The sequence below is a fragment of the Lissotriton vulgaris genome, chromosome 1_1 (assembly GCF_964263255.1).
Source record: "Lissotriton vulgaris chromosome 1_1, aLisVul1.2, whole genome shotgun sequence".
NCBI classification, from domain to species: Eukaryota; Metazoa; Chordata; class Amphibia; order Caudata; family Salamandridae; genus Lissotriton; species Lissotriton vulgaris.
In genome coordinates this window covers 1,910,409,567-1,910,430,145 of record NC_141685.1, presented here as the reverse complement: position 1 = coordinate 1,910,430,145, position 20,579 = coordinate 1,910,409,567, and positions in this window count along the sequence as shown.

The following is a 20,579-nucleotide window of genomic DNA, read 5'->3' as shown; positions in this document are numbered from 1 at the left end:
CTGTGCCCCAAACACCAGGAGAAGCTGAAGCTGGTCTGCCAACAGGACCACGCACTCCTATGCTTGATTTGCGGAGAGTCAACTGATCACAAGGCACATACAGTGTGTCCCATAGAGGATGCTGCCCGTGAGCATAAGGTGAGCACATGGTAGATCTACGACAACAGAAAAGATCCATTTGGAACCAAAAACAGTCACAGGACTAAAAAGAAAAGAAGGGCAAGTTAGAAGTTCCCAAAATTGTGTGGCAATTTGTGGTGAAAAAAGTGATACACCAAGAGTTCTCTCAGCCATCCTTGCACTCTTTCCTCTCAGCTCTTCTTCTTATTTAGATCCCCCGTCACTTCCTCTCACCCTCTTTCCTTTGTGCCGGATGTATTACGCTGCTATATGCTTGCTTTGTGTGACCACTATGCTTCCTTGCAGATGCACTTGGCTGCAGTCTGCTCCATCCCGATGCTCTTAAATGCAGTGCGATTTGGCCTAATGTCACTATCCTGTGCAATGCTCTTGATGCACCTCACTCCAATCGACTGTGTGCTTGTTGTTCTTTATGGCAGTGTTACATTCTCTCTGTCTCCACTTCAGTATGTTCAGCCCTGATACTCTTCACTGCAGCGTGTTTTATTCTGCACAGTGCTCTATACCCAAAGCCTACTTTGCTTATTATAACAGAAGCAGGGCTGATTTTATTTCTCTAATACACCTGAGCGTCAGTATACCCATAGTTGCTAAGTTTTCAGATTGCTTATGTGAGACATTTTCATAATTTCGAAATTCTATGGGAGCATGTGGCTTGAAGTACTTTTCCTGAATTTTCAAAATTTCTGATGTGTATTTTGAGCATCTAGATGATTTTTTGAAAATGACTGAAACCGGGGGTCAATGGTAGTGAAAAGTAGTAAGAGCCCTAAGAGCATTTATGGGAAACGAGGTTGGTGAGGAAATTTTAGTAAGACTGATTATCAATTTATGAAAATGCTTTTCTTCATAGGAATATATATATTGTTTTTAATTGCCCCTGGTTCGGTAGATTGTTTGATAATAGAACACTAACTATCTCATATCATTTAATAGCGCTCTTGTTCTATATCTCGGAAACATGAAAGGCAGAATCGGCCATACCGGGATCTCATTCCTACATACCTGCCCTAGGTAAAAAATAAACATTATCATATACAATAACAACCGCTCTAACTCTAATAATTGCGAGACCTATTGCATTGCAAATGCTTATTTTTCTTGTTATTTGTTGGACTTACTTTGCTCTAAGTTTTGTCTCCCTCTGCCATTGTTCTTTTGTTCACACTGCAAATCATGTCCTTTGTGTTGTTTTATGTGTAACTATGTGAGCACCTTGTATGTATTCCTTTACTGTTTTGTAATTCTATATTTGCTGTTTTAGTAAAACAAAGTTTTTGCATTAATTCTCTTTGTCTTGGGTACCCCTCTAAGAGTTCTTGTCCAGATATTTTTTGTATTTTCATGCAAATGATCTTTTAATAATTTACTGTTAACAATTTTCTAGAACCATTGTAGCCGTATTCTTCTACGCTTTATGTTTGAGCATGACGCCCACTTTTATGTTTACAAAATGCAAAAGCTATAAGCCTTGCAAATGTGAGACCTATTGAATTGCAAATGCTTGTATTATCTGTAAACACCCATCACCTCTTGGTGTTTAAATGCACAAATGTACCTTATTGTTACTGAAGGTCAAGGATGTAGTGAGCGGAGTCCAACTTCTACAGTCAGACAATTACATCACGGAATGCTAGTATTTTGGTTTCTCCTCAGTAAACTTGTAGGTGGCACTAGCATTTGTCTTTATGCCAATGTTGATGATGCATAAGTCAATAATACTTAAAACCGCATTCCAAGAGTGTTAGACTTGCCCAGTTTGGGTAGAAATGTCAAATCGAGATTCTAAAATGTGTGGTAATTCCAAAACCACAGGATTTCTTTTGAACACATTTCACTACGTAAATTATAACATGACATGTCTTAAGATAATGGCCCAGAATGTTGGAAAAACCGATGGATGTTAGTGTAGAAATGGTAATTCCAAGGCAGGGAAATAGCAGGGATTCATCCGGTAAACGATGATCCATTCTAGGCCGTCAACGCAAAGCAGATTATATCATAAATGCTTTTTAAAACAGAATATTTGCCTCTCCTTTCTGGGTATCACTTGAGTAATCCTTCATTGCTCCCTTCTCCTTCTCAGAATTCCTCTCTTTTTCCAAGAAACCTCAAAAATGAATTACACCCATTATCAAACTTACACATTAATTATTAGACCCTTTCTTATTAAAAGGGTTCTTCTGATATTAATTCACTTCTTAATTTCTCAATTTGGCATAATCATCGTAAATGGATTAACAATAAATCCATATGTTGGAAATCTTGGAGACAAAAAGGCTTTCTCTGGGTTCATCAGGTATTTCAAAATGACTTTTATTTATCTTTTTCCCAAGCTAAACGGCTGTTTAACTTCCCTACTTCTTTTTCTAATAAATATATTTATCACAACATGCGTTATACATAGCGATTCAGAAAATTATCCCTTCCTGGGGTCAACCGATGGATCCTTTCATTAATGCTTTTAGTTTTTTAAGTTCTGGTCCCAAAGCCTCAGCAATTTATAAATATTTACATAAACTAACCCCTCGTAGGGATAAAACTAAAGTAAAATTAGATTGGGAACGTGACCTTCAAGTCGATTGGCCTATTCAAGTTTGGAATCGCATTTGGCTTAAATTAAGGAAAACAGCCAGAGCAGCTAATACCACGCAAACAATCTTTTTTTAAACATAATAGATTACTTCTCTCCCCCTCTTTTTTGCATAAGTTCAATGTTGAACTCCCAGATGTTTGTTGGTCATGTTCGTCCTCCAATGCTGATTTAAATCACTTACTTTTTTTATGTCCTTTTGTTTAAGACTTCTGGAAGAAGGTCTGGAATCAAATGACCCAAATTTTTCATTTGAGGGTTCCTTTTTCATGTATCAATATTTTCCTAGGCTCTCTATCTGAGGACTGGTCGAGCTGTTATTTACTTTTACAGGTTTTAGATTTGCTTTTGGGAGTAGCTTTTCAACAGATTACCAAACACTGGAAAAACTTAGCTGATTTGTCTTTTCAGGCTTGGTGGTATGCCGTGTGTCATAAACATAGGTTAGATACTGCTTATGTATTCCCAATTTCCTTAGCCCCCAAACGCTTGTTTATGTGGTCCCCAGTTACAAATTTTATAGATCGTCATGATAAACTTTTTTTTGTTCCTCAAATTTCGAACCAAGAAGTGTTGAAAACTCCTGACATTCTCATTTGTTCTTATCTTCATTATTGTTCTCATTATTGTTTTCATTATATTTTATGCATTGTTCTATTTCTTGACCAGATTTTTAGTATACTTGTATTTACCCTGTTATATAGCTATATGACCTTTTACCTATGTATTATCAGAATTTATCATCTATGTGTATTTACATTTTATTTTCTCCCTTTTTCACCCTTTCCCTTTTCTTTTTCAATAAATGTTATCTTTTTCAAACTTAAAAAAACTAATATTTGTGAGAAAGTCTATGTATAGCTCTACGCCATGCACCCGTTGCAGTAATGAAGTAAAGAAGATCTAGTACAATGTAAATCAGTTCCTTCTGGGTCAAAAGTGCACTATCACAGTATGTGTGCCCTCACATTCTGAGCCTTGTGACACCTGCTTTAATTCTAAATTGCAACTGGCACAATAGAAAACATTGAAAGTTCCCTGTGTTCATTTGTTTGCACTGGTCATAATCTCATCAAAAATTCTTCTTAATTTAGCACTCAAGAAAACTTACACAGCTGTTTACTTACGATTTAAAACTGTAGCCATAACCTACATTAATATTGTGATTCGCAAGTGTTGTTGGAATTTAAATATGGAATTGAAAATGTAATTTCAAGAGCCAAAAATTGCCAATGTAAAGACATATACATTAATCAAAAAATACTCACCCCATGTTTCTTCCCTTTAATATCACTGTTTCATAGTGGGTGCTTTTAAACCTAACCATGTTTTAAAAATGAATCCATACACATATATTTGAGTGAAGTTACCTTTATTAGACCTAAGAGAATAGGACACTGGGGCGTAACGCCAGACACCCGCTGATCAACTTCCTCCTCGAACCCAAACTCCTCTACCTCCCGTTATTTGTTTTCTTAATGTAATGCACAAAAAGCGTTTAGTTGTAGCCAATGTCTTGTATTTGTGTGAAAAATTTGGGTATGTAAAGCCAGTAAGATTTGCTGCTGAGAGATTTGCGAACATCAGCAAGTTTCAGTAACGTTCCATCTGTGATTCAAACAACACTTACAGAGCATACACATAAATAAAGGTGCAGTTGGCATTCCCATGTTATTGTTCTAACTTTAATGTGCAATTGAGTTTAAATCTCAACTGCGTGCCATGTGCTACTAAAATCAAAGAGTCTGTGGTTCTGCAAACCTCTGTTAAAAATGTCTATGCTTGACGTAAATGACAATGCCGCCATGAGGGGGAAATCCCCACAGCAAATGAAGTGGGTCACTTTACGGAAATTTTGTTAAAGTTGTTAAAGGTAATTAATTGCCATTTCATGTATTTATCTATCCAACAAGCATCACACTCACTGTCTCATTGCCACACTTAAAAAGAATAAAAGTGGAGCAGTGTGCAGTCAACAATATTCTGAGTCATTGACTCTGCTCTGGTAATACAGCCACCGGAGCTCATAACTCCATTAAGAGGGGAATGATGTGACATTGGGGTTTTGGTTGTAGTTGCATATGATATGCATCACCTGCTTATGTCTCCACACAATTCTACATTTATGTTTAGGGATCCCTTAAGATGTCATCTGAATTTGGCACAGTGGAAGCACAAGTAAGCATCCATGGTGTTCACACACCAAACTTGTGGTAACGTCTCCCTGTTCACAGGTAAAGAAACCACGGGGTTTCTGATAGCAGAACCTCAGCTGGCTCCTTCATAGGAAACTTCTGACCTGACACACTATTCACAACAGGGCTGTCAAGCCATAGTAATGAACGCCATAACCTATGGCAGTACTTTTCTTGAAAACAAAAATCCTTCACCAAACATCTCCATTGGTGCCTCCACTGAAGCAACAGAGATCCCTGCTTGCCTGGTGAAGAATTCTAAATGTGGCAGTCAGGCCATAGCCATGGTAGTGGAAGCTGGTCAGTGGACCGCCGACCAGGGACTGAATGGCCCTATTAGAGAGTGTGACCATACCACCAGCACAACCCTATCAATAACTAAACTAAGGGCCATGAACAATGATATTGCTTTCGTTTGTTACTCATTCGTCTGCTTCCACTATCTTTTTATGTTTGTGATTTTCCACTATCTATGGTTCACCGATGTGTCCTATGTGGACATCCTCAATAGCTGAGAGGGAAGCTGGAGAAATGTAGCTAGTGTACTAGGCCAGGGTCTGGTTGAAAGTTACTACACAAAGAACTGTACACTGCAGGGGGACCAAGTCTTTCACAAGCAGTAATGCTAGTGTGTCTGTATGTGTATGTGTGCAATGGTGTTTGAGCCCCAATGCTGTGAGTTATGCCCTAATGATGGCGCATTGTCATGAAGCAATGCCTGGCAAAAGGGACTGTGTATTCTTGCTACCATTCTACTGTGCTTCAATGCATGTCTGCTGTAGTCTTTCTTTTGACGTACCTGCACTGCTGAATTTCTGAGGCTGTTTTCACTAGTCATTGCACAACTTGGCTGTGACCCAGGTAAACATTTCCGAGTCTACCTACATTATCCACAACAAAGAAACTGTTGTCTGCAACCAGCAATGTGACTAGTGTTTAACTAGTATGAATCCGCCTGTCCGCTGGTACTGGCCACATTGGACATGCACCAAATACCGGTAGGTATAAGTGAAGCATCTTCAAGTCGTTACTATTGCTCCAGAATGTTGCCTTGCACTTCTGCATCCCCAGAATCCATAGATACCTGAATTACAGCGTTTGAGGCAAGAACATTGCCATAATAACAACATTGGATAAAGGTTTCTAACCAGGGTGTGGCTCTGATAAACCAATCAAATGCCTGATGTAAACACAAAGAGATGGACGTTCATTATGGGAGGTTCAGGGGGCTCACAAAGTAGAGTTAGCGGAAGCAAACTCGGTGCTACCAGTGGAATGTTGCACGGATGCACCAATGATAACAAATAAAATGCACCCTAGAGTGTGGAAACTCTAAAGAAAAAACTTCAGCTTGTTTGTGTGATATAATTTTGGGAGCTATAAATATAAGTATAAGCCTACATATTAGGGAATTTGTACAACATTGAGTTCAGGTTTTAAATGACCGGTCGATGTTGTTCAGTAATCTGGAGTATAGTGATGTCAATATTTTAGAACTTAAAAAGGCCTGATGGCTTTTAATATTTTAGTACCTTATAGCGATTGAACTAAAAATACTGAAAGTACGTTGGTGAATTATTAAAAAGTGAAGTTGTACCATATGAAAGCCAAATCCTTACAGATGTATTTGGCAGACATATTTTTAATGGGTAAACAGTGACCATTGCCAAGTTGCGTACGCTTTTGAGTGCCAAAAACTTCTGATTAGGCACTTCACCTAGGGAATTATGTTCTGCAAACCTTATAAGATGTAGCTGAGAAACTATGAATAAGAAAAAGCTTTTTTCAAAAGTGATAATTTTTTAATACAATGTATGTAGATACAGTCTGTCCAAACATTGAGGGGTTACAATCGTCCTGTCACAAACTTTGCAATGTTCCTATATACCCCATAAACAGTACTATTACTTTGCTTTTGGCACATGGTAAAATGGCATTAGCTCCTGTGTATCTGAAAATAACTGAAAAAAATTGCTTATTCACTCTCTGGCCTTCAGACCCTTGCTCAATAAAGCTAAAATCAAGCACAAACTCAAATTCACCAGTTTCCCTAGTGTATATTAGAAACGTTTGCTACATTTTAACTGCTGGATAAACTAAACAAGCTTAGGCATTTCCCACTGTAGGATAAATATAAAAAACTAATGCGTCCCAGTGGAATAAATTAGATATGACTCTTAAATTGCCTTTCTTATGATAGTAAATTGTAAAGATTTAAACATTTTCATGGATTTACATAATCCAATTGAGTACACTATTTAGATGAACTCCAGTGCTAGATTTTCACACTTAGCAATGCGCACCTATGCCCACTCCAAGTAAATACCTGCATAGGACACAAACCTCTGGAATGCACATAGCAAAAATGTGCACAATCAAAATTTGAACTATCTTTATTGCACACGATAAATACTGACCAAGCATGAAGTAGGAGTATGTACCAAATCCTTTCATAACTCTTGACCTTGTTGTGCACATTGGTAAGTGGCACTTGCAGAAGAAACAAGGAAGTATACCTAAGTAAAGGCAGAACAGTGGTATAGGCTATGCGTAATACAGTGCTGCCAGAGAATTAAGCTATAGAACCCCTGTTTGATGTTTAGAATTAGTAAAAGATTGTAGTTTATTTCTAACGGCCTATAATGACTCAGACGGCTCAGTGGGCATTTAAAGAGAAGTAACAATAACTATTTATCTCTTTGCAAGACATACAACTGAGGAATATGGTGCTTCAATTCTAGCATGAATGTATCAATAAAGGGATCTTAGGTTTCATAGATTACCTAATCGTTATAGCAAGGCTAATGTGTCCTAAAATAAGATTACAAATCCATGAATACCTTTCATATCATCAATAAGTTTCAGCTGGGTCAGGCAACCATGTTAGAAATTTTCTAATGCTACTGCTGGTTTCTCTTAATCTGTTACAATTCTATAGAATAAGACATACATTTAGAAATGGAGAGCTAACAACAAAAGATTGCCTTCTATTGAGGTGTTCCACGTGATATTGAATAAACAACTATAGAGTGAAGCTTAAATTGCCTATGGTGGCATAACCCAGAGATGGGAGCCTTTACATTATTGATAGATACCCACCTACAATTTTATGATGTACATGCACTCCTCATTAACATTCCCCTAATGTTCTGGAGAAGCTAGGACTCTCTCCCTCTCATCTACTGCCTATCAAGCCAAGCCACTTCTTCCCCCACAAAACATCGAAATATTAAGAAAAAAACACCTGGCACTCTATCACCCTCCCTAACTACAATTCAAAAGCCCCTACCTGCTCTGCCTACACATTTTTTCTTAAAATGAAACTGAAGTATTGATATTCTCTCATTTCAATCTATGAAATACCCCTCCTTTTTCCACCCAAATATCAAAGATATATACCTGACATCCTGCCACACTAAACTCCTCCTAACCAGGGCTGGACTGGAAGTACTGAGAACCGGGTGTTTCCCTGGGCTGGTTTTGCAGTGGTGGGGGCTGGTTTTGTTACTGAGGGTGGTTTTGCGGCAGTGCTGCAATATCGGCCCTCAGTAACAAAATCAACAAGCAAAAGTTTACCCTGGAGTTGGTCCAAGAAAATTGCCAAGGCTGCTTTGGGTTGCCAGTTCGACCCTGCTCCTCACACTTTCCAAAGATAATAGTTTCTGATACAACCCTGCACTTTCTCACCTGATTGCTGTGTTCTTCATGGTCAATGCAATAGCAGAGAAAGAACTGGTGTCCATAAAACACAGTACTCAGTGAGCTACATCAGCATGACTGAAGTTTACTTTCAGCAGCATATGCCGTTATTAACAGGAAAAAGCAGTGGTGGTGAAGCATGAACATCACCCGCATTCTTCCGCCTCAATCGGGTCTGCACTGACTGCCTTTGACCGGTTAAGGTTTTTACTGTAGGAAATGTACCCTTCCTGAAATGAATTGTTTTGCCTTTTGTTGGATCTTATATTTTTGCTGGCTGGAGAACTCTATGAATGTTACCCCAGCTAACCTGTAATAAGGTGCCTCAGCTTCCCCTTACAACATGATGAAATCGGCCTACCCTAATTGGAATTTACCTTACATATGAGTATGTGGTATATAGTACCAGGGCCTGTAAGTTAAATGTCACAAGTGGACTGCAGCAGCCATTGTGCCACCCACTACAGTGACAATGCAAACATGACTGCAGGCCTGCCGTTTGTAGCCTGGCCTGTCAAAATAACCCCTTTCAACATGTCAAATCCTTCCCTTTAAATATTTATAAGCCACCGCTGTGTAGGCCTTATTGCCTAATAGGCAATGTAAAAACTATTTAAAAGTGAAACATGTTTGAATTTAATGTTAAACATGTCTTTACAATGAAAGAGCCCCAAAATATATTTTTACTGTAGCAAGGCGCAGCACTTCAAACGGAAAACAGTGAGTTACATATTCCATTTAATAATGCTTATTTTAGTTAGGAAACAGCTATAAAAAAAATTAAACAACTATTTTAATAGTTATTAACCCGGTCCGTGCTCCCGTTGGCCAACGGCTGATGGGAGCACTCCCTCCCTGGTGCTGCAAACGAGAGTTGGCCAGCACAGCCCCGCCCACCCTTTAAAACGCCTGCACCGCGCCGGTATTGCTGCCACAGTTATGAAGTTAAAATCCAATTCAAGGGTGCCAGATTTGTGATAAATATTAAGAAAAAGGTACTTTTTGAAAGTTACCTTTTCCCTGTCTAGGCCCTCTGAAGGCCCATCTGCATTTGCTCTCCCACTTCTGTGAGCCACAAATTAGCATATGACTAGGAATGAATGGGTGTGAAATGCCTCCATGGAACAAACAATTGGCTGATCTGAAAGGTTGAACCTAACAGACTATGCAGGGTGGGGCTGTGAGCACCCTTTTTGACATTACAGTGTCAAATCCTGCTTCAATGTCAAATCCTGCTTGACAGGTCTGCTGGGGGGTTACATTTGACACTCGGGTGTGTATCAAAGACATCTCCCCGTCACAAGCAAATGGTAATTGACATGTGGGTAGGCCTTTCCTTTGACGCCCCCGACAGACAACCTCCAATATCAGTAATGTATTTTTGGTATTGCATTGTCAAACCCTGCTGGAATGTCAATTCCAGCTCGACAGGTCTACTGCAGATTTCCTGATAACGCTTAAGGCAAACTTCAAAGGTTGAGAACAGGATGCCAAAACAAGTCTAGTGTATCCACTGGTTGGTTGCTGGAAAACCCATATTTGTTCTACCAGACCTCTTTCTGAGTTTTTTTGTGGGTACAGTGACTGTCCCAAACTGGGTGTTAATATTAGATGTGAAAGGACACTAGGTTACTATAGTACAATCTCCACACACACCCAGCCATCAGAGCCCAGGTTTAGTATTGCAGAAGACCTGAACAATCTTTAAAAGGTCTAAACGTGAATTGGGTTGGCCCCAGAAACTTTTACTCTATTGTTGATGGTGTTCCCAGGATCATTGCCACCCACATGATTGTGTCCGGTATAATTATGGCATCTACAGGCACCCACTTCAGAACACTACTGGAACTAAGATCAGCTGTTTGACCCTTGGAGTGTACGTCTCTGTCATAGGTACAAGAGCGAGCAGGGCCAGTCCTTCAGGGCTCTTCCCAGGTTACAGCCAGCAGGTCTAGTCCTCTTCTGTTCTTTCTTATGTCCAGAAAGAGTTCTGAGAAGGATGCCCATGGATGCCACATGTATGCGTGGCCCTAGCTAGTGGGTGAAGATGACTCGTAGCCTGCCCCTAACCAATGGGGTAAAAGTTCCATTGGGTTATCCTATGCAATTTTGTTGCAGTGCCTTGTTGCCCTACTGCATATAATCCAGCAGTACCCTTTACTCCTAAAATTCATGATAGAGAAACCATTTTACCCTTGTGTAGAGCCTATTTGCCCACCCAGAGGGGTAGCCATAGTAATGAGAAGTCCCTTCCTCTGCAGTTACATCAGATTAGTTCGGGGAGCAGGTCACCCTTCCCACTGGGATTGGTGTCTGCCTGACTAAATGGACAAAGGCTAAGGCCATTCTAGGTGTCACCTAACATTTGCTTGTGACTGGGAGGCCCGCTTTGAGGTAATATAAGTTCCTGGGTGCAACACAGCAGTTTTTTATTCCAGGGGAAGATAACACACCTCCCCATACCCATGGCATTGTTGCTGCTCTGGGAGCACTTTTCACTCATAATCACAGATAATATTGAATAGCTAATGCAAATTACCTTCCAGGAGCTTCAGGCAGAAAAATTATAATTTTCTAAAAGTTACTTTTTGAAAATATATATTAAACACCTGAATTCACTATCAATTTGGGCTTTTAATAAACATTTCAATGAGTGTTTTTTTATCATATTTGTAGCACAGAGAGGAGAATTAATATTTAACCCTTTATTTCTAATCAGTTTGCGAGGCCTTCTTACAGTCAAAATAGCTTTTGAATGCTAGTCAGTGTAAGAACATGTTAAGAACATGTTAACTTTAAATGTTAACTTTAAATGTCTACATACCCCACTTTTAAATTGTATTCACCCTGCCTTGTGGGATGCACAGCAAAGATAGGGGTGCATTTTTCATATTCAAAGTGAAGATTTTCTTCATTCAGAAATGTTTTTTTTTTTTCACAGGTCACAGTGCAGCTGATAAACTGCAGTAGCGAGGCTGCACAGGGTAACCTTCCAGCTGTGTTCGCACTGTCACTGTAGTGGCTTGCACAATAGGTGTGTATTCCACAGTGCCAATTAAACTTCAGGCCCTGAGTGCACTTTTTACACTATATACTAGGGACTTATAGGGAAGTTATACATGGCAATTAGAAATAAGCAAATACAGCTATGTAAAAAGAGTGGCACAGGCTCTTTATTACTGGTTAGTAGGAGTAAAGTACTCAGAGGGCAAAAATCTAGGGAGACAGTACCAAAAGATTGTAAATTCCCACACTCTACAAGTCACTTTAATAATATTCTCCTGTAATATTTCAGGCGATCAGGACCTGTATGGAGTTGTATTTTTTAAGTGTATCTGTTGACAACTCAGCTGTAAAACATTCCCATTGCTAACAATATATGTAGAGTGGACTATCGGCCCATCGCTTTCAAGAAGTGGCTTTCTTCAGCCAGCTTCTTTCAGTCATTGACTTGAGTCTTTGTAAGTCATGTCTTTGCTCATCACAGTAGACTATCCATCTTTCACTTAATGCTATTGGCTGGTTCAGTGTAGTCTTCCGCCTCCACTTGACTGATTGAATTGAATAGCACCAAGGGCTACTTCATAACTAAAAGTCCTCTCTGTCTGATCCTCCTGGCTCTGTCCTGTGTGTTGTACTCTACTGTATTAACATCCCACCCATTAGCACATCAAAGCCAAACCTATTGGCATTGCCAACCTATCTTCTAATCGTGAAACATGTTTTTTGCATGCTGTGGACTTTTTCAAGACCAAAGAGTCTGTTGTGGCTATTCTGCATTAGCCTTATTAATGTGTACATGTGCCTATTACCATTGCAAGTTTTTCACTCCTTGTCACCTCTGAGACTTTATTTAAAGCACATACGCATTCCCTGACGAGTCAGCGCTGCTTTCCATTTTAGCAGCAGGTATTTTGTCAAACGTATTTTGCTAATGTAATAGCCTTCAATCTTCTTTCCTGGATATACACATGTAGTCCCTCCCAGTTCCTAGTATGAGCTCCATATGCTGCAAACAGATACATGTGAGCACTTGCTATGATACCCGTAGGTTCGAGAAAGACATTGCAACTGCAACTATCAAAAAGAAAACTGCAACTGGATTATCAAGTGAGACAATCTTGTGGAGCTCTTAGAGCAAACTGTTCCAATTTCTCCTTTTTTGTGTTAGATGTTCTATTAGTGGATATATGGTTGTCTGACTGTATTTTAATGATGTCTATCTTTTTATGAATGGATCTCTTCTTTGTTTGTGGTAATCTCACCCAAAAATGAATTTTACAAAATGTCACCCCGATTTATGCAACAATTCTTTAAGTGATGCCGTTTCGTTGCACTCATACTTGTATTGCTCATACTGATCCACAACCAATGAACTACTTTTCCCAAATCTGTTCCCAAGTGGATGCTATATAAAGGGCTAAAGTACCTCCTGCCGTAACTGAAGTAGCTGGAACACGTAGAAACATGCAGAAAGATTCTAACTTTTCTCTTACTATCTAAGGAGTGCAAAAAAAACATGTTCCCTGTGCTTGTTATTGTCATTTATTAAAATAGAGCAGAAGAAAAGCAGCAGGCATTTGTTACTTTGAGTGGCTACTTTAATTATCCTCCATGACCTGACCTGCCTTTCACCTCAGCTGCTGGCTCTGGCAACATATTGTGGCTTCAGAACTTGACTGTAATAACCTCACAATTGTTGAGATTTGATGTCTTTTATATATAATAGATTTTAAAGAAATCATTGACTTCTGTTTATATGGGGATTACAGAATCCCATGTGTTATATTTTCACATTTATTATTGTTATATTTTATGTATCTATTAACTTTTTATTAGCCACACTGATATAGTGTCATAACATTTGCTTTGTCACCCTCTTTTTTATCTAACTGGTGCATATGTTACCCTTCCTAGTGCATGATAGGCTAGCGTCCAAAAGCACTGTAATAAGCATAGTAATGAAGATTAATTAAGAGAGGATGTAGCCTAACGGCTAGGTCGATCAACCGCAAACTTGGGGAACCTGGGGGCATATTATCAAGGGGGCTTATCTCCGCTTTTTGGCATTAAAAGCCAAGAAAGCGGAGATAAAATTATCTCCCTATTACCTAGCTGTCGCTAACACCAGTTAGCGACAGCTAGTAGGAGATAGCGACCATCTTGGGCCCCGCTTTGCATGTCAGTGATATTTATCGCTAATGACATGCAAAGTGGGCGTGCCAAGATGTTAGCGACTGAAAACAGTCGCTAACATCGCTATCTCCTATTACCAACTTTTGGAGATATTCGCGCTAAGTGCGAATATCTCCAAAAGCTAACACCTGCCCTGAGCAGTTCTTAGCCATGTTATCCAATGGGAGGTGGATAACATGGCTAAGAGCATTAGCTCGGTAATGCATGAATATCGCTGACTTTTCAGCGATATTCATGCATTGCGGCCGATTTTTATCGCATTTGCGATAAACCTTGGTAATATCAAGGTTTATCTGCGATAAAAATCGCCGCAGCTCAGCAGTAAAATGTTGTCTCTAACCAAGCAATAGCGATAATTATCGCTATTGCTTGGTAATATGCCCCCAGGTTCGAGTCTGGGAAACAACGCTCAACATCCTGTGATCCTGGGCAAATCACTTAATCTCCCTATGCCTAACAAAAAATAAATGTGTCCTTATGTAAAGCAACTGGCGCTCATGTAAAACGCTCTAAAACCTTCTGGTCAAGTTTGCGCAATATGAGCCTCTGACATTTTTTAGGGAAAAAACACTGTAATAGTAACTGCTGTTCCAGCCAAGCCATCCCATTGGAGTCTCACCTTCTAAAAGCATCAAAGTATTGCCAAGCACAAAATCATCCACCCCACGTATGATTCACTTCCATTCTTACGCACCTTTTGATGCTCAATTAGAATAACGCTTACCAACAAGATTTCCACATCAACTTCACTATTATTTGCTGAGCACTATCTGCATTGTCACAAACAACATCCACACCATCTTTGATGAAGCCCAATAAGGATTAAACCAGTCTTGTGTTGCTTGTATTCCTATTTGGAAGTGATGTGGCCTGATTTCAGGATAAATCTTATTTATATATCTGGTCCCTATCTGGAGTGGCTTATTGTACGAAAAATGGACTAGATATCAGCCCAAGTGATTGACAGTAGCTGAGACGTCTAAAAAATGGTTCAAGAAATTCCACCCATTGACTTTGTGTTTCACTGTGTCGCAATGAGTTTTCCATGTATACCCAGACACTGGTGCCATGTCAGCTATTGGTGCTAGATGTTCGTGATAACAAGGCAGTACTAAAATTCAGTAGTGAAGATTAAGCTTTGTAAAAGTAGAGGGTGTTGCCATCTTGTAACATTGTATTTAGTACTGACTCATACATAGAACCTCTTTAGAATTACAATCTATGCTCAGAATGATAAAATATGAACACAACACAGCCTTTGAGGATAGGGGATTCATGGCAGGTAGATTCCATACACCACATCCTTCATGCTGTGAGAGAGCCCCTTGGAACTGCTGATCCTACAGCTAGAAGAGGTCGGTGATGGCGAGGAGAGCAAAACCAGCAGCAAAAAGGAAGCTGGGGTGGCACTTTGTTGTGGTCTCCCTCGCCCAGCCCATCTTGGGATGCCGGAACATTGCAAGCAGGGGTAGCTGTTGCACCTCAGATGCTGTTTAAGCCCATTCACTGAAAGTTCTGAGGCGGAATACTTAATTTACTAATAACTAATGCAAAATGTTGATGCGGAAAAATTCCTAAAATCCTTTGGACTGAGACGAAAAACGTGAAATAAATTACAAATAAGCATTGACTGAAGGGGCTGACCTAAAAATGAAATTCAGTAGTTGAAGCGGCTGAATCAAATCCTAATTTTCAATAGAGTGAAATCCTAAGCTACTTGGTTGCAAAGACACGGTGCAAAAGCATATTTGAAATTTCAGTTTTCAGCAGGGACCCAAGAAAAACCGCAGGTGTCTTCCTCATTGGTAACAGCTAATTCTGTCAAAGATACACTTTGAGGCTTAGCAACCCCCTCTCTAAGTGCAATATTCCTGTTTAAATATTTGCTTACTTCCAGGAATCCAAATGATAGGGCTGTGTGCCAGCTTTTGAGACAAACCCAATTATTGTTTGTGTGTGCTGTAAAATTAAACGAGAGCACAAGATGCACGGTCGATGAAAAGACCAGAAAGAGGAAGAATTCTGGCAAATTGTAGATCTCAGATTTCCTCTGACAAAGGTCATATTAAATACGGTCAGGATTCGGCCGAGGTGGGGTGAGAGACCAGAAATGTGGTCTAAATGCATTAAATAGACTGTGTGCTTCTAGTTCAGACCCTGTTGTCGGTTCCTTCATTTCGAAAGCTGCTTGTTCTAAAATGTTCTTCCATTATTAGAAAGTGATCGTTATCTACTTAGATTGCTGAACGAGTTTAACTTTCTGATGGGTCTCATTTCTATTTTTATATCTTGAATATCAGATTGTATGCAAATCAACCTCCTGGAATTAACATGTACTATCAGATTCAAGCTTGTTTCATAGCAATTATTATCAACGAAATTGGAATTCTAATATATAAAGCCGGCATTAGACCAACATGTCAGGGATGGTGGCTTCATGAGAGAATTCTGCACATTGCTAATTGATGGGAAAAGAAGAGCAGGCTGAGCAGCATGTACATTGAAGAACCTAACTTATGGATTGTGTGATAAAGCTATATTGACTTGAGAGAGGTGATCAGCAATTTAATTTTGAATCATTTAAACAGCATATATATCCCCAATATATAAAGATACTAGCAGCCCGTCCCGACGTTGTTCGGGTATGAATTGCTGCTGGCCAGTAGTATATTGTTTTGTAGGATTTCGTTTGATAGCATTTCTTATCTGTGACAGGCCTGTGAAACGCTCCGATTCACAGAGCACTGCTGATGCACTTTAGAGTGCGCGTTCAGTAGTGTGTGAACTCGAGTTTCCCTACTTTATTTTTCCTTGCAATATTATATAGCGCAAACTCGACAACATGGCATGAGCACAATTTAGATTACAGAAGAACACATTCATTTGTGGTAGGCACGGGGAGACAAAGCGATTTGCCTGGAATCACAGGATGTTGAGCTGATGCCGAGATTCGAATTTAGCTCCCCAGCTCAAAAGTTCGCAATTCAGGAGGTGTGTTTAAAAGTGTATGTCGGTGCTGGCCATCATTGAGAGAGACCTGTGCATTTTTCAAATGGGTGGTGAAAAAATATGAGTATGTTGCTCGAGATGTGTGCCGCCGTGCCACTAATGTACTTACCTGGGTGGGTAAACACCCATATTCTGCAACTTTCTTTCCGCATACCATCACTCCGCATACTTTCATTAAGTACAATGACTCCGCAATGCCATTATAACGCATGGCATTACATTTTATATGCTTTTACCACGCTACGTTTGGGTTTTGGGGTACGGGGTTATTTTTATGGTTTAGTGTCCAAACAGGAACACAGCCCGGAGGTCAGGACGCGCTACACGCCGCTCCAGAGTTTCACGCAGCCTGGGGTTTCCCGTCGTTTTTTCGAGCCATACTCGGCATTAAAAAGAATCTGAACCATTGAATAGAACAGCACCCTGTTCGACGCTTTCTACAAGAATTGGAATCGCTAAATATTGTGACCTCCGAGCCTCATAGAACCTGCTATACTTCAGACATTTGCAGAACCGAGAACTTTACCCTGCATCTCATATACTCATACCGAGTACCATCGGTCACGGGCCCGGCTGGGTCGGAATTATCACCAGCTGAGCGACCTTCTGACTTTGACACAGCCATCTAGCCCTGAGGAATCGCGAGTGCGATGAAACACGTGTCGGCTGGCTGTATACTTCATTAAAAGACTCCACGATTTACCCTTCAATTGGAGTTTCGTTGAAATACTTCTGTCATTTTATGTTCTAAAAGTGTTGTTGTATTGTTACTTAACAATCTATATACTGTGAATTGAGTGCATCGGCAACCCAGTCAGTCAGATAAGTGGCAGTTTTTTCTACTCAATCCGAGTGGTTAAAGGTTTTCCACTCGCCGACTTGCACCTGAAATTTTTTTTGTTTGCGAAACCTTTGTGCGTATGAACAGGCAGTGCTCCCAGTGCTAAAAACTGACCAAAAAGCCTTCAGAATTCGTATCAGAGCTAAGTTTGGGTTTTGGAGTACAGGGGTATTTTCAGGGTTCAGGGGTAGGTTTGGGGGTACAGGGGTATTTTAGGGTTCAGGGGTAGGTTTCGGTTTTGGTGTACAGGGGTATTTTTAGGGTTCAGGGCTATGTTTGGGTTTTGAGGTACAGGGGTATTTTTAGGGTTTAGGGGTAGTTTGGGGTTTTGGGATACAGGGTATATTTATTGGGTTAAGATTGGTTAGTGTTTAATGGTGTTGTGGTATTTTAAGGAGTAAGGGTGGGTTATGATTATGGGGTGCAGGGGTATTTAAAGGGAGCAGGGTGGACACCCGGAGCTGGAATGTACAGAACCTGGGAAGAAAAACCAATGAAATATTGGGCACAACGCTCGCTTTGTTTTTCCCCCCGTAATCCAGCAACCCCGTACACGCCCACGCCCCCAGCACACGCCCACTGCACACGATATGAGACCAGGCATGAAGGGCGGAACGTACCACACGCCCCCAGCGTTTGTCACGCCCCCAGCACACACCCACAGCACAACACAGACACGCCCACAAGGGACTACTTTACTGGCACGGTTCTTTTACCTTTAAAATGTATATGGTGGGCGTCTGCATAGCCTATGTCCTTCTGCTGCAACTGCCCTTTCCAATGCTGTATTGGGTGTTATGATTGGTGCTGTGGTTCCTGAGATTACCCGCCTCAAAGGTTTGGGCTCTCTCTTTATTATATTAGTATAGATAAAAACAAGTTCAGTACCTTCTCCATTGAAGGTTTATCATATTCTTGGATTCAGTATGGGTGACAAGCCCTGCATGGCAAAACATGGAGAGGGGGTAGAGGAATCCCCCCACACAGATTTGTGGATTGCCGCATTCCTGTAAGCTGGGTGAGACGCACTGGAGAGGGGAGAGGCAAGGCTCCCGTGTACACTTCAATGGGTGTTCTTTAATTCAGAGAGAGGAGTGGAAGCTCTGCAAGGCTACTACCTGTGACCAGGACTGGGGGCCAAAGGACTGGGTAAGAGGACATCACCCAGGGAATCCAAGACTACCTGCCCTTGGACCTGGAGCACCATCGCATGCCTGCTTACCAAGACCATGGTGCTGTAAGAGGAATAGGAGAGCGTTGGAGGGAGTGAGGTCTAGCGGGGAGCCTTGCTTAGTGTTACTCCCTTTGTGAGGCGTGAAAGATGGCTGCTGCACTGATCGGGCCATTACACATATGAAGGACGAAGTACGCAAGCCTTGCATGCCAGAGGAGGGCCACCATGTAGTAAGCTGTGGGCATCACTACACCAGACAGGTTGGGGCCATGCATAGTGACAAGCCGGTGACCCTAAATGCCAGTAGTGGCCACTGTTAGAAGATTGCCATGCTTTGAGGGTCATAGTCCTTGTGCAGAGGTCAGTCGCAAACCGGTGTACTAGGGCGGCCACTGTCAAGGACTTTGCTGTGCCGATCAACTGGAGCCCATGTACAGTGAGGCTACAGTGACCCTGTATGCCAAAGGGTGCCACAGAGACCAGCAAGACTTATGACCTGGTTAGGGTCGTCTTCGGAGAAGTGAGGACACTGTGGAGACTCCTGTAAACCTGCACTGGAATGAAAGATTACACAAGGATCTTAGCACCGCCCCATCCCCAGCCACGGCATGGACCAGAAACGTACCCTGCAAAGAGGAGCCGCAAGAAACCTCTACTCCCTGCGTAGGCGCGACCACAAGTGAGGAACTCTATGACCTCTGAGCGCAGGCCTCTTTGGCTGCATGCAGCAAACTCACCTGAGCGAGTTGCTGCTGATCCAGGACCCACTGAAGGAGCACATGTAGGAACTCCAGTCACTCTGACCCTGTAAGAGTGGGTAACACTGATTTCAAGCCAGCCAGCCCTGGGGTATTGTGTTTGCTAGATAACGCTCCAGCACAGAAACATTGTTGACTTTAACATAGAATCAAAGTGGACGCTTGATTCCCGGATTACTAGTGGGGCTTACCCTGAATGTTGCCTATAGTAAATGGGGAATACCCACTGCCGCAGGAAGTGAGGAGGGACTGAGACACAGGCACAGGAAACTGCCTACAAAATACTAAAGCCCTGACCTCAGGGGGACTGTTAAGTTATATGTGAATGTGGTAGTTACCTTTGTGTTGTTAGTGGCAAAATAAACTATTTCTCTTTTTCTTTTAAAGTGTATATTTAGCTGGACAATAATGTATTGCTTCTGAGTGTATTTTGAGTTGTGAACATTTGTTGAACCCCATCCCCTGAATCTACCTCCCCCTCCCAAAGTGAGTCTTGGACTGCTAAGACCATGCTGTTCCTGAGAATCAAGTGCTATAGGGGTACTTCGCTCAGTTGTTCAGAATCCGTAGAAATTTGGGCTCCGGGACATCGGGAGTAAAAGGCCTCAACCCCCACGGTTAGGTCTCATAACCCCTGCTTGTCCCGTGGCCCACTGAAAGAGGTTTTAAAAGACATAAATCATGAACATTTATGGAATCTGTAAATAGCTAAGAATACCAGAATTCAACCCTAGACAGTGGGATGTCAACAGTAGGTATGTATCCCTCCTGAATGGCATACTAATGGCACATTGAATATGTTGCTAAACTCTTATCCCAAAATTTCTCACTTTTCATTTTTTATTCCTATTTTCCTGATTGTACCCCAATTTTTTGGGCTAAGCCTTGGAGACAATGGACTCAATTACAATAGGCCTTTAATCTGCTGTACTAAAAACGCACCAGAGGTTTAACAAAATATCTGAGCTGAAAT